The sequence below is a fragment of the Notolepis coatsorum genome (assembly GCF_963971535.1).
Source record: "Notolepis coatsorum genome assembly, chromosome: 9".
NCBI lineage: Eukaryota > Metazoa > Chordata > Actinopteri > Aulopiformes > Paralepididae > Notolepis > Notolepis coatsorum.
Window position 1 is genome coordinate 67,992,718 of NC_140173.1, and position 24,495 is coordinate 68,017,212.

The following is a 24,495-nucleotide window of genomic DNA, read 5'->3' on the forward strand; positions in this document are numbered from 1 at the left end:
TCTCCAAGGTAGTCATATGTACCACCGGGCCTAATCAAAATGGCCGCGATATGTTTCAACCAATCAGGAAGTAGAGACATTCTCCTCTGACGTAGGAATCTGGCATATTCGAGAGGAGGAGTTTAAGCTTTAAAAATAGCAGGCAGGGTAGATAGCAGGGACACGCTTTTTGAAACCATCCATGCACAGGAGAAAACGGCCAGAGGAACTGCTTGAGCTGAGAACGAGAAAACTGATCTCTTTGTCTCTAGGGGCAACAGAGAAAATCGACGAGGCTCGACCATCGAGGTTCCATTGAAGACCATTCTTTTTTTATTGTATTTGATTAGTCTAGTATTAATGACAAACGGCATAGTGTTTGAATTCATTGATATTATTGCACATATTCCTTTTCCATTGAACCAGACCATCCTTGTTCACTTTTGGACTTTGAAATAAAAACGGATCTGAACAATAGCAACCTCTCTTCTCCTCATTGCTGCTTTTTCTTGGGCCGTCCTACAGACCGGGTTGGTCTTATTAGTAAATAGGGTTTAAGGTGAATATAGAACACAACGCAGAGTAGATTAGATAGAGGATTTTAAGGGAAAATCCTTATTCCTTATTACGATAAATGGTGCACGTGACCCTTCCTGTTACGTTTGATTTTTTTCAACGAAACGAGCAGTCGACTCGTTGAGAATCGGCGCCTGGAATCATCACAACAACGTCCTGCGAATCTACGTAAAATCAGGTAAGTGGGATACAGGGCTGTGATGAATATAAAAATGCAAAGCGTTCAGTTCGACTGGGGTTGTGGAAAGCCCCGCGATGACCTCATAACATCTCGCCGAGACGGAGAGGTCCGTCTGAGGTGGGGTAGATGATGGGGGAGCGGGGATGCGTAACGTACGATATCATATTGTGGAGAGTCAATTTAAAGCGAGGATGTCTAGGACATCACTCGGTAATTGATGGGACCGCGCTGCGCTGGGTGAAAGGCATCTGATCGCTGCCAAATCATCTATGTGTTCGAGAAGTGCGGTAGTATACACCCTGGATCAACAGACAGGCCATGTCTTTCAGGGGTGTATAGGTATGATGAGTTATTTTTTTCGTGTACTGTACAGTGAGTGGGGTATGAGAGAGTGTGACTGCTGGGGTAACATCAGGCCTCCGCCGACTGCCGCATCTCAAAGCGGCAGAAAGCGGGTGCATAGAATGTCGGCATGAACGCAATGGGACTTCCAGGCTTCAATCCAACACTGTACAAATCGCGAGATCAGGTGGTTATGTAGAAAAGCGCCGATATGATGAGTTCGTTACGGGTCGTGGGATATTAGAATGGTGGAAAAATAGACGTACAGGGGGCCTTCCGAGGCGAGCACGTAAGCTTATAAAGTACCAAACCAGACTAGCCGAATGCCGGTGTTCTACGGACAGGGAACTTCTCTGGGGGGTATCAGCTGTCCTAACCATAATCTAGCCGTTATTGAGGTTTGATTAAGGGGGTGCGGGGTTGCCTGTTGACCATGAGAAGGTTAATTCAAGAAGGCAATGGTCGGCAAAGATCCCAATAGGGCGTGCGCGCTTCGGTGTCTGTTTCACTGTTTTACGCCGCGACAAACAAGTACAGTAAGCTCTTAGCAACAATTGTTTAAATTAGGCTGTTTACTATGTAAATGTTCATTGCATGTATTGTAATACGGACGCTCTTAGCACGATAAAAATGTGCGCGGGGAAACTATTGGAAAAAGTTATGTAACAAGTGGGTGTTTAGGTTGGGAAATACATTGTGCAAGCACTGGAAATGAATGGATGTTTATAACTAAGATAATGTGTTTCGCTAATTATATATGTTTGATGGATGTCTGTTAGTGGTTAGGAATGAATGCCAGATATGTGTAGGTTATTGTTGTATTATTATGAAATTCTAGTGACCATCAGCCGCGGGGAAATATGTTTAGGAAACGCCGTTTTTTCAGGGGCCGTTGGAACACAGCAGACGTTAGCTGCTACGTTAGCCGCGAGGGCGAACAGGATTAAATATGGACGGGGCGTCGTGGTATCGAGTATATGGTATGGATCGGAAGTGTGATGGGGCCACTGGGATGTGTGGTGTACGTTAGAATTTTCGAATTCGGTGGGTTTAAGGTCATTGTTTAATGAAATAAGGAATCGAATGGGGCGAAGATTTTTACCCGGAAGTCGTTCTAAGCTCAGCTAGAACAGTGGCGGAAGCTGACGGCGGGGTCAAGCTAGCAATTGCAATGGCCTATGTATGATGTAATGTTTTTGTTTTGGTTAAATCTGTACACTAGCGCTTAAAGGGATTAAAGTTCTGTTGCGGGGTGGAGCTGTGTTGTGCTAACATTGCGGTGTGTCGGGCCATTCGACACAACGGGACAATATGCCGTTTGGGGACGTTATTGTGGTGTCATTGTTGAAACTAAGCTAATGCTAACTAGCCGCGCTAGGCTATCACACAAATAGCTAACGAAGCTAATATGCTAAGCTACCTATGCTAACGACATAGCATGATGGAACTCTCGGTATATCTCGCGATGTGCTAATAATGCAACTTGGCATGTAAACAGGAAGCGCGATCATCTTGAGATTTATTTTTTTCCTCGTGAGATGATGGCGGTTGGAATTAACACCTGAAATTTGGTGTTAAAAGGGGAATGTATATTAATTATGAATAAATTATGTGAATACTGTTATGTAAAGTGTGATGTAAGAGAGGAATACATTTTAGGCTTTCTCAGAAAGAAAGAAATACAGCAACACATAGAAGCTAATGTTAAAATTACATCTACACATTAAACTGTCAGTGGCATTTAGAATATTTTATGAGAATAATATGACAAATACATTAAGCAAAGAAGAAGAAATTTTTATTAACTAAATTACCATATCCAGCACAAATGTTTAGAAATGATAGGTCGTGGAAATAATTCTCATTGTTCAAAGGAAAGGACCATCAACGTACCAGGAACAGACGGGAGAGGTCGATGAAAAATTGGTATTCCTTAGAGTCGTGTGAGAGGATACACGACAAAGTGATTGGAAAGATCCAGTTTTCCGGATTGGACAAAGGAAAAAACGCAGCTAAGGCTGTGTCGTTATGTTCAAATAAATTGCACTTAATCTCTCAAATGTATTAGTATAGAGACGCGCAACATTTCCATGCTTAAGATAATAATGGAATGAAAAGCGAATATCACTGGAATTTAAGTGTTTTTGTCTTTCTTTCTCCACAGTTGCTCGGGGGCAGACAGAGGCAGCTCTGACGATTCCAACTCCAACTGGGAAGAAATTGACTATTGAAGTCTGGGTATAGTATGATAAGCGACTTATCGATTCCTGTCTGCACCAGTAAAAATCTGACAGTATGAGTGAGTTTTAACTCAAGTTTGTAAAAATAGTTTGAAACACAGAGAAACTTGTTTTTCCAAACGGTAATAATATGAGTGAGTGAGAGTGAGGGTGAATGTTAAATATAGAAGCAAATTCACCAACTTTGTTAGGAGCAATTAGAAGCGAAAATAAGATAACAAAAACAAGGGTTGACAATCAGTCTATTTCAATAACCCGTGGTATAACAAATAGAAGCAATATAGACATGGCCAATAATAGTCAGGCCAATAGTGGGGAAATGCCAATAACCTCTGCAGACACTTCACTGACCGAATTGAGCAGTGGAGTTAACCTGATTGATTTGAATATGACTGATTCCCCTCATGTGACGAGCGGGTTTGAAGGACTTGGAATGTTAAATTTGCCTCCAACACAGGGGGGTCCTGCGCAAGAACAGCAACAAAATCCGAGGGGATCACCCTGGCAGCCACGGGGACAAAATGAAAACAGAAGAAGCGGAGCGAATGGATTCAGGCCTCAGCCAGGGTCAATAGAGTGCTGGCGTGCGGAAATTTTGGACATATGTCTAGGGACTGTGACCAAGAATATCAACCCCGAGGAGGAGAGTATCGTCCTCAACCCAGAGGAGGAGGACCTCGATGGATTAACAGAAGAAGAACCAGACACGGGCAAAACCAGGGTCAGTATCAAGAACAATGTCCACAGCCCACAAGTTCCCCTTGTCCAGAACCCCCCCAGCACCAGAGCCAAAATGAGAGGCGGGGCCCAGAGATGGGAAGTCAGACCATCTGCGCCGAGATGGAGGAAAGGGGGCAGACCTACAAGCAAAGGAGAGCGTTTATAGAAGCGTTCGAACGACATGAGGCAGTTCATCGAGACCTGATGAAGACACAGCGGGCGATTGGTCAAGCCGCGCACGAGACGCAGAGACTGGAGCAAGAACTGGCGAAAAAGAATGTACTGCTGAGTGGTACAGTTTGTGATGTCATGCTTCGGGCATCAGAACTAGGCCGCCGTGATCAAAGAATGCCCTGTGCTCCCTTGCCCGGACAGGGAACTGGGCCGCAACATGGTGATGAGAACCGCAGGAGGGGTGAGTTTCCAGGCCCCTCCCAACAACAGGCTCGAAGGACAGTGGCTGAAAGGAACAGGTATGTGCCTTTCTTTCCCATACAGCAGGACATGCCAGGAAAAGACCAAAGAGATGTGAATCTAGATTGCTGGATTTGTGGTGAATTTGGTCACATGGCCAGATCCTGTGGCAAGGGGGGACGAGCCCAAAGATGGACTGTCAGAGGAAAAAGCCATGGAGGTAATGGCAGTGAGCAAGGACAGACTCTGGGGCCGACAAACCCAGGGCCATCCGATTACAGGCGGGGGGCCCACAGGGTCCCACAACCAAGGGAACAAGGACAGGCTTGCTGGACCTGTGGAATGATAGGTCATTATCAAAGGTCATGTCTGCAGAGGCCACCGGCAGAATAGAAAAATATAGATAGGTATTAAAAATAAAAATAAATTGAATAAAAAATGCTACTGATTAGAATAAAAATAGAACAGAAGATATATAGATAGGTTAGAGGGTTAGATTATGTGTGCAAGTTACTAAAATGGATGTGTGACTAACGTGGAGAAGTGAAATATGGGGTAACTGGCATCCACATGGCTAATCATACTAACAACAAAATGGTAGTTAAACAGATTTTTGGAACATATAATATTAGAAAGCGTAATGATATGGTAGTACTTCAGCTAGTGACCAGTAGTGATTATCCATGCTTGATCAATAATTGAATTGGTCAAAGGGTGGACTGCAGATAAAAAAATAAAAATAAAAAAAATGTACTGAGTATTTTATTTCTTTCTTTCTTAGTGTTTACGGGGGTATTTATGCCTCTAGATGATAGGTTTCTGTTTGATGGGGGTGTTGCTAGGACACTCACATTTTTCGTTTATTATTTTGGCGGTTTTTCTTTGTTTTTGTTTCTTTTCTCTATTTTTTCTTAGGACCTGACGGGCTGGGAGTGATCTCTCACCGGTCAGGGTAGGAGGATGGTGACGACACAGCAGGACTGGTAGGAAATGTCTATATAATGGACTGGGAACAAGATGAATGGACTAGAGCTGGTTCATGGTTTTGTTCTCTGCTCATTAAGAATCCAGATTTAGAATCTGGGAGGTTGTGTCGTGGGTTGTGGTGAGTGTTGGAAAAACATGATTCTCTGTACATATATAAGCTCTGTAGATGTTGGTCGCCATTGGCCAAATAGCTTTTGTGTAAGGTGTGGACATGTGCAATTGATAATTGGCTTATGGGGGACTCTGTGATGGCTTGTTAGAGGCTGGCAGAGCGTGTGGAAGAGTGTGTGTTTAAAGGCGACTGTGGTTTGTTGCCGTGCGTGTAGGATCTGTTGGAGGATGGGTCTGGTCAGAGCTGGCTGTCCGAGCCGAGGAAACTGTCTGGAAACAGAGGTATGATTGTGAAATAATGATATTCCACACTCAAAGGGGTATCTGTGGGGTATCTGTGTTGAACTTAAGACATTGGTCTAGTAATAGAGTACAGCACAAAGTAATGGGAGCCATGTGATTTTTTTTGAAAATTAACGATAAGGAGCTATGAAATATATAGATAACTAATTTGGGAGAAAATGTATTGTCAATGCAGAACAGTAGAGATGTATCTGAGCGAAAATGTGATATTCCAATCAAATTGTCTGGTGTACATAACAAATCCAAAAAAAGCAATAACAGGGCGGAGGGAAAATTATTTCCCTTCTGTGGAGGGAGGAGCAGTACCAAGACTGCCCACAACCGGAAGGAGCAGTGATTAGCACAAGTCCAGAAGAATGTCCTCGACCACAACAAGTTATCAAGAAACCTCAGAGGTATAGATAGGGATAAAAAGCGAGTGAAAAGCTAATGCTAATGGAGATCTCAGTGATCCATTGGAGGGAGAAAATTGTATATAGTTCTAGATTTTTATGCTCCCTCTTTTCTTAGAAATGTTTAATCTTTTTGTGCGATGCAATAATTATTTTCTTTCAGAGTCAGACACACAAATAGACATGTTTGGTTAATTACACAATAAGTATAGTAAAATAAACAAAAAAGCTGATAAATGGAACGATGTCCTCTTTGTATAGAGGAATGGACCTAGATTGGATGTCAACTTTCAATAACTGATAAATGTGTGTGAAAGTGAATAACGAGGGTGGGGGGATGAATGAATGATGAATTGGTATTGTACAAAAATGAACTGTTTTTTTAAGAGGTTTTTAAATGTTTTGGTTTTTAGGTGATTTTGCTAAAGTTAAAAGGTTATGGTATCTGTATGGTGTACGACCAGTTTGATTGAGAAGTTAATAAGAGGCATATGGGGATGTAGAAATCCCCAACGGGGGACTGTGGTATAATTCCCTGCTCAAACTGTTATGAAATATGGGAATATGGTTGAAATCTTGATTCAAAACAGGTCGACGGCGACTGGGAGGTTTTGAACTCGGTATGATCAATACACCACATGCTAGAACAGTCTCACATATTGGCAAAACTAGAAAAGAGATCAGTAAGATACATAGGCTTTTTAAAATAGCCCAAAAGTAAGGTAATATTGTTTAGATTAAGGCGATTAAAATACTCTGCCAAACTACCCTCTCTGTCTCTGAAAACTTTCAATACTAGGTGGTCTATCTGCTAAAAGGAGGCCCGGAGTCAGAGTGGATTAGCATTCCCGTCTTAAAGTTAACTACAGCTGCTCTTTTCCCCCACGGGGGGAACGGGTAAAACAATACAGTTGTGAGTATCTAGCAGGCTGACTTTAACATTTCAAAGGCTGGCGCTATTGACAAAGCAGACGAGGACAAAAGGTGGCAGGAGATGCCACCCAGTCATTGATTAGCAATCTCCCTCAAACCAGTTTGGGCCACAGGATACAAGTTGACCTGATTAGCAGGCAGACTGGTGATCTCTGACCCAAAATTGCTATTTGGCCCAAAATTAGGTAAACATCACTAAAAACCCTTTTATTTAACTTCATAGGATAATTTCAAGTTGCTAAACAGTAAAATAGTATAGATTCCCTCAAAGAAAATAATAAATAGGTTAAAGAAAACAATTAGACTATTATCTACTGTTGTAAAGTCTAAATTCTGCCAGTAAATACAGTTAAGGTGTAATGTCATTAGAAAACTAAGCTAACATCCAACATAAGGTTATAGAATTAATAAATGCAACAGGATTGTCTTAAAATAGACAATCATCTGGAGAAAACTATATTCAACTAAATATAGGTTTCTGTGATCCAATATTCTTGGTTAAAACCACCAATATGACTAAATATAGTTTTAAAGCTCCAAATAAAAACAGGGAAAAGATAACTCACGATCAAGTATAGTCATTACTAATTCTTAAACTGTTAGTCAGTAAAAATAGATACTGGATTATAAAACGTTAACTAAGTGAAATATAACAAATTCTCTTAGAGATATTAAAGCCGGCCTCTCCAAGGTAGTCATATGTACCACCGGGCCTAATCAAAATGGCCGCGATATGTTTCAACCAATCAGGAAGTAGAGACATTCTCCTCTGACGTAGGAATCTGGCATATTCGAGAGGAGGAGTTTAAGCTTTAAAAATAGCAGGCAGGGTAGATAGCAGGGACACGCTTTTTGAAACCATCCATGCACAGGAGAAAACGGCCAGAGGAACTGCTTGAGCTGAGAACGAGAAAACGGATCTCTTTGTCTCTAGGGGCAACAGAGAAAATCGACGAGGCTTGACCATCGAGGCTCCATTGAAGACCATTCTTTTTTTATTGTATTTGATTAGTCTAGTATTAATGACAAATGGCATAGTGTTTGAATTCATTGATATTATTGCACATATTCCTTTTCCATTGAACCAGACCATCCTTGTTCACTTTTGGACTTTGAAATAAAAATTAATCTGAACAATAGCAACCTCTCTTCTCCTCATTGCTGCTTTTTCTTGGGCCGTCCTACAGACCGGGTTGGTCTTATTAGTAAATAGGGTTTAAGGTGAATATAGAACACAACGCAGAGTAGATTAGATAGAGGATTTTAAGGGAACATCCTTATTCCTTATTACGATAAAACCTTGCACAATCAAGCCAGAGTTTACATCAGATGATCCTTACCTTTGATCGGGAGTATTCCAAAAAATTATATTCCAATTGTTTGATCGATATCTGCTCCATCCGATGTCCATTTGGCCCACGCCATAACCCACCACAGCATATGCATCGGATGTCCCGTAGACATTTGGATGCGACCAATTGAACCTCTAGCCTTGCCGTCTACTGAAAATCTGCACCCGGAGACCTTTCAGTGTAACACAGGGTCTGGAACAGGGTTTACTGCAGCTTGATACCGCCACCTGGGAGAATCTGGCCGGTACTGCACCCTCTGCGTTGCAGTAGGCCTTCTAACGGCAACATACGGGTCCCTGGCATTGAATAGGATATAAAAAAAAAAAAAAAAAAAAGTGAACCAAAAACGTAATATTACGTGTCTGGCACCCAACCGCTGGCGAGCAAACACATAATATTACGTGAATGGCACCCAACGTGTTAACTCAAATGTTGAAGTATACTGAAGCATATTTTTTCGCTTGCTTACCTTCGAGCATACAGCCTTATTGTTGATGTTGTCCAACTTGTCCACAAGCCTTAATCCACTTAAAAAAATAAAAGCTGTGTCGCGGCTTGAACTTTCCATAAACCTGTCCATATAAATCCATTTAGTTAGATCCAAGTCCAACACTGTCTGAATGTACAGTATCTTGTGATTATTATCAATTTCCGATGACGACAAGTCAACCATAGACCTATGACAACAACTAGTAGCCGAGCGGAGCGTATGGGATTTTCCTGGTGGACGTGCCACGCTCAGCCAATAGAGTGAATAGAATAGACAATTTGACAATGACTCTACTTCAGGCGCTAGAGAAAAGCGCCCACAGGCATCTTATTTGAAGACGCTGATTGGATTCAATTTAGTTGCTAGGTTAATTAATGTATTTTTCAATTGGCTGAGTTGCGCACTGATGCTGGCGCTGATTTCTAGCACCCGAGAAGAGAGAGGGGGGATGAATAGGACGTACAAACAATGATTTATATTTGATATATTACACGTTATTGTGCATTTTAAACACAAACATTTAGCAATTATTATTTATTTAAAAAAAATATTATTATATTTTTAGGGTTCGAAATCTAAAAATCCAAAACCACTATTTCTTCTTTCTTCTTCTCTCTCCACCAGGGGGGGCGGCGCCCTAGTGCCCTCTATGGACCAGCCGCCACTTGTACTAAGATTTGCTGGAAAAAAAGAATTGTGTTGTTTTGTGCATATATTACAAGATTAGACCCATAGATAGACCCACAGACAGACAGACAGACAGACAGACAGACAGACAGACAGACAGACAGACAGACAGACAGACAGACAGACAGACAGACAGACAGACAGACAGACAGACACAGACAGACAGACAGACAGACAGACAGACAGACAGACAGACAGACAGACAGACAGACAGACAGACAGACAGACAGACAGACAGACATAATCAAATGCATTGCTTCTCCTGGTGGAGATAATAACCATGTTAGAGTAAAGTTGAAAATAATTTCCCAGCTGAATCTACAGGGGAAAGATATACTGTTCCATATCCAGTCTCTGTATGACTGGAGCAGTTAATTTGTCTTAGAAGAATGCAGATGACATGTAAATGTAGCTCTTGTAATCATTACTATTATCCCTCTGCAAGGAACGTATGCATTGAAAAAGGCAATGAAAACCCATGAGCACCTTTCCATAATGAGTAAATCCAGGGAGAAATGGTCGGAACTCGCCATGCTGAGTAAAATGATGTTACAGTCCAGTGCCCATTGGGGAAAAACATGGACAATCTCCATAATAAGTATTTTTAAATATGTTAATTGTAAAAAAAAAAAAAGGGCAAAAACTCTATTAATAAAATGTTCAATCAATCACCGCGCATGTGATTGATTGATTGAACATTTTATTAACTGATTGCAGAATGGGTACAATACAGTACGGCTCAATACACACAATTGTTAAGGGGATGCAGACCAGAGAAAGACTTTCGTCTTGTTTACATCAGGGTCCCCCATTTTCAATTCATAATGAATTGTAAGTAAGGGTGCAATTAGCACCGTGCAATCCATTTTTTGTGGATCCCGCCCAGAGTGTGCGTAAGTATGACCTGTGTACGCACGGTTTATAAATCCCGATTTTTCTGTGCGTAGAGACATTCAAAATTCCGTGCTTAGGAATGAAAATAGAACACTTTCTACGCATTATTGATGAACCATACTTTCACATAAGTATAATTTATTGGTACTTTTTACACCCCTGGTGAAGAGCAATGCATTCTGCATTACAACACATTAATTAGATTAGATTAAAATGTATCGTCATCATGCAGCACAGGTACAGTATAACTAAAATAAGTTTGACATCCAACCAGAGTGAAAACACACACATGCAATTTTTGGGTCACCGATTAAATTTAGTCTCTGCGCTTGACCCATCCCGTCGTCCTTCCCCCCCAAGGGCAGCCAGGAGCAGACATGGGCTGCGGCATCGGGCCGCGCCCCAGGGACCAATCCAAGTGCTCCTGTCCATCTTCGTCAGGGATGTGACAGCGTTAGTGATCTGTTCTGCATGTTTTCCATTGGGTTTATCTCTTTTTCTGGAGGGGAAACCCTTGCGAGCACATGCAAACTCCACACAGAGAGGCCCGGTAGATACCCCACCTGGGTACCTGGCAAAGCGACAACCTGGTCCCCAAGCGGGAATCGAATCCTGGACCTTCTAGCTGTGAGTGTTAACCCCTACACCACCGTGCCGCCGTAAATATCAGATGTATGTACAGAGTTGTAGTATTCATGTACAGTGATACAGGTATAAAGACACTATGGTAGTAAGTCATGGCCAGCAGTGTAACTAGTAAGAGTAGGTAAGGGATATGTACAGATATATAGTATCTACATATATGTAAAACGGATTATATACAGGTATGTACAGATGGACGTGGATATATATACAGGGTTTGTACGGGTGCTGGAAATTCTTGAAAATGCTTGTATTTCTATGTGGTGTTTTCAAGGTTTGAAAAGTGCTTGAATTGTGTATAAAGTGCTGGAAAGTTATTGAAATTGTAATTGCACTGTATATTCATAATAAATCGCTATCTGACTGAATAGTTAGGTTTTTAGAAATAAAAATCTATAAAAGAAAGAAATACAATTTCAGAGATCGCACCCCCGCCCCTCCTGAAAGCTTGCTTTAATCCCAGTAACGTTAGCAAGCTTCTTATTTAATTTCCTGTTCCCCCCCACGGGGTCGGTACCGACCCCTTTTTGACATTATTATCATATATTAATATTTTTATGAGTGATGCAATAAATTTGCGTTTTTAAAATCAAACGTTTTCAAGTATTATTATCACTACTATGTCACAAATACATGTAGAATGTAAAACGTTAGGTTGGCAATAGTTTAGCAATAGGTTAAAAGTGAGTTTTTATCATTTTAAGTTTTTATTGTTCAGTCGCGTTTTTGACGCGGAAGCGGAAATGGAAATGTTGAACCATGGGAATTGTAGTTTTTTTGCGGCCATTTTGAAGATCGCCTCGCCAGCTATCTGCCACTGTCGGAATTTCTCAAAACTACACTTCCTGTGGTCTGCTATGGACGTTCAAAGTTCGGCGTTCTGAAGGAATTATATCAATAATTGTTATGATTCGCGATAATAAGCTACAAAAGGTAACGTTTTTGACAAATATTGAAACGCAGTCAGTTTCTCCACACTATTGTAATCATGTAGGAATAATTAGATCTGAAATTAGTTACAGAATGATTACACTGTGGGAGAAATAAAAAAGTACAGTCGATTACATTAAATATCTGTATATGTTATTACGCATGCCTGGTGATACTATATCCAAATTGAACTCGGCCATTTGAAAGATACTATATGTATATATATATAAATGTGCGAATTGGCTATAATAAGGTAATGTATAAGCATATATTCTATATTCTATAATAATATTTCAAATTGCATTGGTCCGGATGGGAGAATTCAGTACTGTATATACAAAACCTTCAATTTTATCATCTTCCCTTTATTAATTTCCTTAGATCTTTTGTACACATGATCTCAAGAGGGTACTGAATTAGCTCAGTGGCAGTTTTTTAAGTTTGGTCATTATTATCATGGTTTTATTCACTGTCAAAGATGAAAAGAAAAATCATAATTCATATTTTCCTTTGTTTCATCAGAATTTAAGCAAGCCTAGTAATAGACACAATATTTCTGACACTGAGAATACATTCATTGAGGTCCATAGATGTTCCTAGATACCAAGAATATGCAAATAGCCCTTGTAGAAGTGGAGCAATATTCCATTTACCTAGGTATACATTTTATGCAGATTTTCACCTGGGGTGGAACAGGTTAAGACGTTAGCAAGCTAGTGAGCTAGCGTTGCCACAGACGGCTATGTTTATTGTTCATGTTGACAACGACAAGCGACACCGTATTAAGGTGAGTTAATAAATTCACTGCTCCACTCTGATAAATTGACTCTTCGGTCAGAGCGTCCAGTCTGCACAACTTGAGTGCGCTCACTCTGACACACTGAAAGCCAATTTACCTTCAAACAATTTTTGTTTAGCTAACGCCATTATGCATCGGAGCTGTGGTTTCGCTGTGATCAACATGGCTAACAAGCAAATCAATTCTTTCTATTTTAAGGAATGTTCTGTAGGATATGTCGGCAACATAAGAAGCCAGGCAGCTACTAGGCCTTCGACACTGTCAATCACACCATTCTGATTGACAAGCTAAAAGCAATTGGTTTTGAAACTTTTGATAGTCTATCAGTGAGCTGGATGCAATCCTACCTGGAGGGGAGAGAGCAGATGGTGGAGGTAAACGGTACCCTATCCCCCCCCCTCACAGTAAGCTGTGGTGTTCCACAAGGAAGCATACTAGGTCCGCTACTGTTCCTAATTTATGCAAATGACATGTCGTCGGCTTGTGACTGCAACTTGTTCCTGTTTGCGGACGACTCAGCCCTGCTGGTCTCTGACGAGAACAAGTTACAGGTTGAAAAAACCCTCGGCTCAGAACTAGGCAAAATCTGCATATGGCTCGCTGATAACAAACTACAGATGAAGCTTTTAGTTTTCCTGGGCGCTTTGCCGCGACGTGAGCACGGTTATATCACGTCGTGGAAATGAATTAGGAACCCAGGCTGCTGTTCTATTTTATGCCGCCAGGAGGCGCAAAGTCATTAGACGGACGCTACAACGTCCTACACAGTATACTGTATAACGATCTGTATGTTTTGTTGTCTAAAATAAATACCATACCATGTCTAAAGCAATGTTGCTGAATAAAATAATTAACCAGTTAAAACCTGTCGAATGGAGCAGTCAATGTATATATTTTGTGTAGATAGCTAGGTGGGCTCTATTTATAATGATATGTTTTGTCTAGTACCGTGGTCTAGTGGTTTATCCCCATTCCTTTCAAGCTGACGCCCGGGGTTTGATTCCCAGCCCTTTCTAATATTTATATATTTTTTTTAATTATTTATAAAATTAAATTGCCCGCAACGATGTGCATAATACAATAGTAATAATATATAATAAGAATCCAACCAATAGAGCGACATTGTGCAATAAACAAGTAAACAAAGTAGGGCATATCGGCATTTGTACATGAGTTATTCTGAGTCAACTTATTGTCTGTTGTTGCTACGCAACTTCACTTGACTTGAAAAGACTTGATACCTCCCCCCATGCCCAACGATTAAAAATTAACGTTATTAAATGTATATATATTAATTCATTTTGCGCGAATCCACACTTCATTTCCCAGACCCACTTTGTTTTGAAACAACCAATCACGTTGCGCGATAGCACGAGCGATCCACAGTCAGTAATAATGTTACAGCTGAGTTCACGGCGAAATGTGAGTTCAGCCTCCTCTGAACAAGCCCCCAGGAAGCTACAATGTGAGAGCAGAGTATTTAGCTTCATATGTTTAGTTTATTTTATTTATTTAGCACATTATTTAAAAAAACAGTGCTAGGAGGGAACGAAGCCCAAAGGGCATGTACAAAGTTCCACTCCCATCTCATTGTCCATAAACAATATGAACGAAATACATGTGTAGCAAGGTCTACACACTATAGCGAAAACATGGAAGATTGACACGAGTCAGTAACAAGAACAATTATTATTATTTTTTTTTTTTTTGATATACAGCAACCTAATTATATACTTCAGGCTAAGTTTTGCCAATAATATTACTCAGCTCAATGAGCTTAGTCCAGCTCAATACATACAATTGTTAAGGGGGTGCAGACCTGATAAATACTTTCGTCTTGTTTACATCAGGGTCCCCCAACAATTAGCATTTCAATGGTGTGTGTGGGGGGTTGCCAATCCAATGTGACACCTTCACAGGCTAGTCTTTCTCTGCTCTGCATCCCCTTAAACATTTTGTGTGTATTGAGCCATACTGTATTGTACCCATTCTGCAATCAGTTAAATAAAGTTTTCATTAATTCATTCTGTCCATCTGTCTCTCTCACTTGTTTAATCTTTCACTGCAACACTGGTTCTCTCGCAAAACCCCAAACGTTACAATGCCCGCTACGATTGTGCAATAAAACAATAGTTTCGTTTGAGTTTACTCAGTTTATTTGATCAGGGACAGTGCATATCAATCAACAGTTATACATTTATAAATGAATACAATTACAGAAGAAAAAACATTATTATCAAACCAGATTGGAGGAGTGTAAAGGGGATAGTAAGAGACTATGGAAAACATTGAATGAACCATTTGACATTGCAACTCATTTCAACAATTACTTTGTTTCCAAGGTAAACACAATTATAAATCAAATGTTGCCAATGAGTGGTAAGCTGTCAGACTCTGTAATTAAAAAACATATAATGTATGACAAGAAATGCTGATTTAAATTTAAATGCACAAGTCCAAATGATATTGAAAAGCTCCTCCTATCACTTAAACCAGATAAACCTTGCGGTGTTGATAATCTGAATGGAACACTGCTACAAATCTCTGCAAAATGTGTGGCTAAGCCACTATCACATATTTGATTTGTATGTTTTTTGTTTAATGCCCTTGTTTTTATGTTGAAACGTGTTGTGTGCCGTGTTGGTCAGGACTCCCTGGAAGAAGATATATTGTATCTCAATGGGACATTCCTGGATAAATAAAGGATATAAAAAAAAAAATAGAAAAGAAAATAGCTGACACTTTTATCCAAAGCGACTTACAAGTTCTGTTCGACAACTTGTAACTTCTCAGTTACAGTGGGTGACAATATTGTCACAAGGAAAGATGAAATTACCTACCTAGAGGCTAATCTCTCCTGTGACAAAATTATTAAACAATTATTAAACACGTTACATACAAAACTGTCTCTTCTGTTATTCAAGTGTTCTGATGGGAATGGTGTATTGTACCACACATAAAAATAGGGAAAAACAATGTCCAGGCACGCACTCCAGGTTTTTCCAAATTTATTGGCAGCCTGAAATCATATCATGACGTTTCGGTGTGAAACGTTTGACCAATTACTTGACAAATGACCTGTCGACCAAGATGGCCACAAGAACAAGAAAATACAATAAAATGTAATATAACAAGCTGTACGCAATGTATATAAAGAAACAAGAGGAATTAAAATACAATTATATAGGATATAGTGTGTTTTGTCTCAAGTGCCATGCTTTCTCAAAATCCTGCAAAACTGAAGATGTCCTCCACAAAAAAACTCAACATTGTGATTGTGCAAAATACAATAAGTAAATACCCTAGAAGCAGTGGATATTGACACATTGAATGCATAACATAGGAAGGTTGTAGAAACATTAAGCTTTAGTCGCATCAATGTCAGCATCAGCATCTTGAATGGATTAAGCGACTTCTTCACAGGAAGGTGGGGACTAAGGTATGCATAGAGTGCTAACAAAATCTGGAATGTAGGTAGACCAGTGAAAAATAAAACCTTCTCATCTTTACCCACAAATGCACTTTGGTCATAGGTAGAGGACAACTGTTTCACATCAGAACGCAACTGAAGGTTTTCCGCTCTCAGATTTATAACTTCATTGGTCATAGAATAAATAAAATCACCAGTCATATCAGTTTGAGTACCTATACTGCACACATTATCACTTGCAGCAGAATCATCAGCAGCAGCTGGTATGTCCATAAGAAGCAAGGCATGGGCAGCATCCACCTTCAGTTTCTGCTGGGTACGATTCACACGCCGTTGGTATTGTGTTTCTTTAGGTGGTTGCAGAGAAGAAGGCTGTTGCTTTCCGGTCATATTTACAGATGGCACCCAATCTGGGTCATCTTTCTTGTACAGGTGACACTTTTTACCTGGAATACAATAATGAAAAATATAGCACACTTTAGACGCTACATTTTAGGAACATTTACAGAAACGGAGTCTTACACTGTAGTAGGTTATGAAATGAGATAAGAATCATATCCAGCCTCATACTATTCCACTGTAAAATGATAGTCGCTGTTATTAATATTTCACATAACGTTACCTGACGTAACGTTACCATAACGTAAACTGAGTCTTAAGGTTATGAAATGAGATAAGAATCATATCCAGCCTCATACTATTCCACTGTAAAATGATAGTCGCTGTTATTAATATTTCACATAACGTTACCTGACAAGAAACACTTTGTTTTGACACTACATTTTAGGAACATTTACAGAAACGGAGTCTTACACTGTAGTAGGTTATGAAATGAGATAAGAATCATATCCAGCCTCATACTATTCCACTGTAAAATGATAGTCGCTGTTATTAATATTTCACATAACGTTACCTGACAAGAAACACTTTGTTTTGACACTACATTTTAGGAACATTTACAGAAACGGAGTCTTACACTGTAGTAGGTTATGAAATGAGATAAGAATCATATCCAGCCTCATACTATTCCACTGTAAAATGATAGTTGCTGTTATTAATATTTCACATAACGTTACCTGACGTAACGTTACCATAACGTAAACTGAGTCTTACACTACTACTGTAGTAGGTTATGAAATGAGATAAGAATCATATCCAGCCTCATACTATTCCACTGTAAAATGATAGTCGCTGTTATTAATATTTCACATAACGTTACCTGACAAGAAACACTTTGTTTTGACACTACATTTTAGGAACATTTACAGAAACGGAGTCTTACACTGTAGTAGGTTATGAAATGAGATAAGAATCATATCCAGCCTCATACTATTCCACTGTAAAATGATAGTCGCTGTTATTAATATTTCACATAACGTTACCTGACAAGAAACACTTTGTTTTGACACTACATTTTAGGAACATTTACAGAAACGGAGTCTTACACTGTAGTAGGTTATGAAATGAGATAAGAATCATATCCAGCCTCATACTATTCCACTGTAAAATGATAGTTGCTGTTATTAATATTTCACATAACGTTACCTGACGTAACGTTACCATAACGTAAACTGAGTCTTACACTACTACTGTAGTAGGTTATGAAATGAGATAACAATCATATCCAGCATCATACTATTCCACTGTAAAATGATAGTTGCTGTTATTAATATTTCACATAACGTTACCTGACGTAACGTTACCATAACGTAAACTGAGTCTTACACTACTACTGTAGTAGGTTATGAAATGAGATAACAATCATATCCAGCCAAGAATATATTTCACATTACCTGACAAGAAATGCGCAGAACAAACTCGAATGTTGACAAGAGTCTTGCCATGGAAATCCTGGTTCAGTTTGGCCAACCACAAACGTCTCCTTTCCTGAGACAATTGTTTGCCCTCTTCTTCTTGATTTGTGATGACAATTGGCAATCTGAAGAACTCCAAATGCTTTTCCCTATCCGACCTATTAGTACAGCCAAGAACACGGCAATAATTGACCATTTTGAGCAAAAATGAACTTGAAGAGTTGCTAGTTCGATGCAATCACGCGTTGTTTACATCCAAGTTTATCGCCAAGATGGCCGACTTCCGGTTTGATGACGCGCCGTGAGAACACTCTTAACTCATGTACAAATGCCGATATGCCCTACTTTGTTTACTTGTTTATTGCACAATGTCGCTCTATTGGTTGGATTCTTATTATATATTATTACTATTGTATTATGCACATCGTTGCGGGCAATTTAATTTTATAAATAATAAAAAAAAAAATATATTAGAAAGGGCTGGGAATCAAACCCCGGGCGTCGGCTTGAAAGGAATGGGGATAAACCACTAGACCACGGTACTAGACAAAATATATCATTATAAATAGAGCCCACCTGGCACCTCCACTGCTAATTCGACAGGTCTTAACGGTTTCATTATTTTATTCAGCAACATTGCATACACAAACTTATTGTTACCAAGAAGCATTACACTAACGCTTTCTTTTGATGAAATGAATGGACAAGAGAGCCGTACGTCGGCCATCTAATGAAGTTAGATTTGACACGTTTTAATATTATACACTTTGACTGCTGAATTGACACGTTTAACTTATTCATTCTTTAATTCAGCAACATTCATTCATGCAGTCTGTAGACATACTGTAGGACGTTGTAGCATCCTATGAATGAAGTCACCAGCTGTAATGGAATTGAATGGAACTCGAGCTTAGTCCAGCGCGGAACTCCTCCAATGAATGAACAAAAGCCGGCGCGTCGGGCAGTTGTCACCAGCTGTATGAGAGCGCCCCCGCTGGTCATTGTTAACATTAACCATGCCAAGCGACGTCATAACAGCAGGCAAACAGCTGTTCCTGGACTTTTCCCAGCTGTATCTGTATCATTATGTAGCAGGTATATAAAATATACTAATGTTGTATTCCACAAAGATCCCTCCCTAACGTTATTACTTTAATTTGTTTATTATTATCTTTTACTCATAGTCTTTTATTTTGAAGCCGTCGTCACTTCCTGCCGAAGTGACGTATTTCCCCTTGCACTTCCCCTTTCGCGCCAGACTATCTGGAATGCTGAAAGGGGTAAGACGTTGCTTTCAGTGTCTGTAAATATATCAGGTCTAAAAGAACGCACTATTGTAAATAAGTTGCCGGACAATGAACCGGAATTGTATATAGTGGTAACTGTGTTAATGTGAACAATTCTGCACTTTTTGTAATGTGGTTTAGCTGTGGTGGCGAACTCTTTTGTATGACACATGTGATTGAACTAGTAGTTATGGTCTGAGAGTTACATGTAGGCCTCAACCTGACGTGATGGCATATTTCCCCATTGCAGCCTGCTAGCTGTTTTGGCGCCATCCTGTGGACAAATGATAATGGTGTTATCTGTATTGCCAACAGGTAATTTAAGGGATCCTATTGTTTATTTTGTATTATCTTTGTTTCATTATAAATGTGTTATTTCAATGTTTGATTAAAAATGCCATTGAGACTATCTGGAATGCTTGCCTGCTAGCTGTTTTGGCGCCATCCTGTGGACAAATGATAATGGTGTTATCTGTATTGCCAACAGAATTAAATACTGAAATGGCCACGACTGAGTCTTCACTTCCAATGCACGACGACGACACAGAGGGTGACCTTAGACCAGTTACAGTGGTGCCGTGACCAGGACAACACAAGAACCAACGCCAGATTGGTCGCCGGGAAGAGTGTCGTCGAAGTGAATTTTTTTTTCTTCTTTCTTTGATTTCTGATTTCTGGTTTATTGAAAAATATTGTGACCAACGTATATATATATTTTTATTCTCTTTCCTGGTATAGGAATAGCCAATTGAAAAATATAGTGACCTTATTTTATATTTTTTTTTCTCCTCTTTCGTGGTGGAATAGCCAATTGAAAAATATAGTGACCTGATAATATATTTTTCTTTTCCTCTTTTGTGGTGGAATAGCCAATTGAAAAATATAGTGACCTGATTAAATATTTTTCTTCTCCTCCTTTGTGGTGGAATAGCCAATTGAAAAATATAGTGACCTGATAATATATTTTTCTTTTCCTCTTTTGTGGTGGAATAGCCAATTGAAAAATATAGTGACCTGATAATATATTTGTCTTCTCCTCCTTTGTGGTGGAATAGCCAATTGAAAAATATAGTGACCTGATTAAATATTTTTCTTTTCCTCTTTTGTGGTGGAATAGCCAAATGAAAAATATAGTGACCTTGTTATATATTTTTCTTCTCCTCTCTCGTAGTGGAATAGCCAAGAACAATATTATAATCAAATATTTCTCCACTATTTTGGCATAGTATTGGTAATGGCCAAGGTAAACATATTGTGATCCGCAGTATATATTTAATTTTTTTCTCCTTCTTTCTTGATAGCCCATTTTAGAAAATAAAATAGAATGGATCACGATAATGTAGAGGTGGAGGGCGTTTCAGAGAGCGGGTCTGTTGTAGAGGGGGGAGCCATTGAGGAGAGGGTGGTTCATGGCCCTAGTGATTTTGCGTCCGGGAGGGGGGCACAGCTGTTGGCTCGATTTAACTCACTGGGCTGGCAGGGTGGTGAAGGGAGGTCACGAGCGCCCAGTCAGACCCAGCAGGTTAGTGCCCCGGGCAATGAAGGTTCCCCAGTCTTCACCTCAACCCATCTACCGAGCCACACACCCTTTGCCCACAGGCCTGCCTTTTCACCTACGGCCATCCCCGACAGGAACGACCCAGCATTGAGTGACCTGATATCACACATCGCCCAGCAGGTGGGGCAGTCAATATCGGCTCAGATGAGGGGAGAGAGCCGGGCGGATGAAGGCAGTCAAGAGCGGGTTCGATACCCGGGCGGGAGCCAACCACGCGTCGACTCCACACTCAACCTGACTGGTGTAAAGCTGGTCATGCAGTCGGATGTGAGGGAGCCTCCAGTGTACAGAGGAGATGGATCTGACAAGCTCTCAGTGCATGAGTGGGAGGAGCTCATGGACACCTACCTGAGGAAGAGAGGTATAGGAGTGGACGAGCAGCATCAGGAGATGTTGTCCAGACTGATGGGCAGAGCCAGAGACATTGTAAAGATAACGCTCCGTAGCAACCCGTTACTAAAGCCTCAAGAGAACCCGAGGGTTGTGATAGACATACTGAAACAACATTTCGGTGGCGTGTCATGCTCAAGTATGCCTCTTGCGGATTTCTATAACACTGTGCCTGTGTCAGGGGAGGACCCTGTCGAGTATTGGATCCGACTTAACAAGGCTGTTGATGCAGCAGAGGAGGGCCTGAGCAGGCATGGGCGACATATTGATGACCCCCGTCGAGAGGTGACCATGATGTTCGTAAAGTATTGCCCTGATCCTTCCCTTGCCGCAATCTTGCGGTTCAAAGCGCCAGAGAAGTGGACAGCTGGTGAAATACAGGAACATGTTGACCGTCATCAGATCAGCATGAGAGGACAGCGGGACGCCAGAACAAACCGTGCAGGTCTGGGGAGACCTTTAACAGTTCATGTCCAGACACCTGTGTTCGAGGGGTTGTCTACGCCTAACCTTCCAGAGTCGCCCCCTGTCCAGGTGGGAGCGAGTGTCACGTCTGCTCCTCAGATAGATGGGAACTGTCTGATGACTTTGATCGGCCTGCTTGACCGGACACTCTCTCAGAACAGTCAAGCGATGGCGCAGAATAGCCAAGCAATGGCTCAGAACATTCTGCCGATCCCTCAGAGCTACCAGCCGATGGCTCAGAACATTCTGCCGATCCCTCAGAGCTACCAGCCGATGGCTCAGAACATTCTGCCGATCCCTCAGAGCTACCGGCCGATGGCTCAGAACAACCAGCCAAGGTATGGACGACAACAGTTTGACTGCAAGATATGCAGATCGGCGGAGCACTCCACTGTGGCACACTGCATGCGGGAGCACCTGTGTTTGGGTTGCTTTAAACCTGGCCATATCCACAGAGACTGTCGCAGTTCCCCTCCCAGACAGAGAGGCCAGGGCGCGCGCTCACCCAGAGAGCAGCAGTCTTTAAACTGACTAACCCGCATTGGAGGAGGGAACGTGTGGGTGAGGACAGTCAGACCTTCAGTGCTGAAAGTGAACATGAACAGTGTTATGTGAAAGAGTGCAGTGCAGCACCGGCTGGTGTGAAGATCATAGCACAGAACACGCAAAGAGTTGAGCCGTATGATGAGCTGTTCTACGCTCCAGTCAACGTGAATAATATGTTTCAGATGCAAGGGATGCTCGACTCAGGCTCCATGGCCTGTACTTTCAGTGAAGATGCAGAGGAAAGGATGTTGAAAGGAAAAGTATTGCAAGGACAAAGACCGATGACTGAGGACGTGGTTTTAGTGGGGTGTGGAGGAAAACTCACTAAACCGAAGTGTGTGTACAAAGTTGAACTGAAAGTATATGGAGTGAGCTGCATCGTACCAGTCCTTGTGGTGCCGGGCCAGAGGGATGATCTCATCATCGGCACGAATGTGATCAAGTTCCTCATGCACAAGTTGAAGGACAGTGACGATTACTGGCGGCTCATCTCCGTCTGTAGCCCATCCTCATCCCCAGGGTGTGAACAGTTCTTGGACCTCATGGCGAATACGTCCCGTTGGAGGGGTGAAAAGGTACCGATAAGATCGGCACGGTCAAGCTCAAGCAGTCGATCACTCTTCTGGCGATGCAAGAACACCTCGTCTGGGGTAAACTACCCAAGAACACCGTCATGTCGCCGGGAAGCACTGTGATAGTGGAGCCGACTTCATCAAGGTCCATGCCACGTAATATCATGGTTGGTCGGGTCGTGACACCTCTGTGGGGTGATGGGTGGGTCCCCATGAAGGTCACCAACCTGTCTGACAGACCTGTTACGCTGAAGAGGAACTGTAAGCTGGCAGATGTGTCTCCCTGCTTAGCTGTGGAGGATTTGGAGCTACTCCAAGGCTGTAGTCGGATCGACAGCGCTCCCGCGACTGAGCACCATACGGCAACCAGTCCCTCTGACTTCGAGCAGAGGCTACGTGATGTTGGTCTTGACAAACTCGATATCCAACCCTGTCATACCAGCAACGCAGGGAAGGAGAAGTTGGTCCAGCTGCTCGAGTCTTACACCGACATCTTCTCCAAGCATGAGATAGACTGTGGTGAGGCAAAGGGCTTCGTCCACCGCATTCGACTGACCGATGATCGTCCATTCCGCCTTCCTTACCGGAGAGTACCCCCTGCTCACTACCAGAAACTACCACAGGTCTTGACAGACATGGAGCAGCAAGGGATAATCCGAAAATCAGTGAGTGATTATGCTTCACCCCTGGTGATGGTATGGAAAAAGGACGGTAATCTGAGGATCTGCACCGATTTCCGATGGTTGAATGAATGAATGAATGAAAACTTTATTTAACAGATTGCAGAATGGGTACAATACAGTACGGCTCAATACATACAATTGTTAAGGGGATGCAGACCTGAGAAAGACGTTTGTCTTGTTTCCATCAGGGTCCCCCATTTTCAATTCATATAGACATATATGACATACATGACATACAGATAGTCAGTACTGCTACATCTATACATTTATGACATACCAGATTTGCAAATACAGTACTGTTTGTGATACAGAAGGAGTCAAGAAAAGGGAGTATATACATTTGACGTAGAAACTGTACATTGGAGGTTGGGTGGGGGGGGTTGGGTACATTGGGATATTGACAACCATACTGGGTAATTTACATTGGAGGTGGTTGGGGGGGGGGGGGGGCGGGGGGCACACTGTATAAACAAGTAACACTGTACATTGAGGGGGGGGGGGGAGGAGACACTGTACAAACAAACACAATTGTACATTGAACTATTGACAAAACCATACTAGGTAAATGACTGTACATTGGAGGGGGTTGGAATGATTGGGTTAGGATATTTACAGGGGCCAGTGTTGAATTGCAGTCTCCCGTAGGTGTCCCTTGAGAGAGGTTTTGAAAGTGGGTAGTGATCCACATTCCTTTACAGCTTTGGGTAGGGCGTTCCACATTGATGTGGCATAATTGCGAAACGTGTTTAGTCCCTTATTTGAGCCGAATCTGGGTTTGA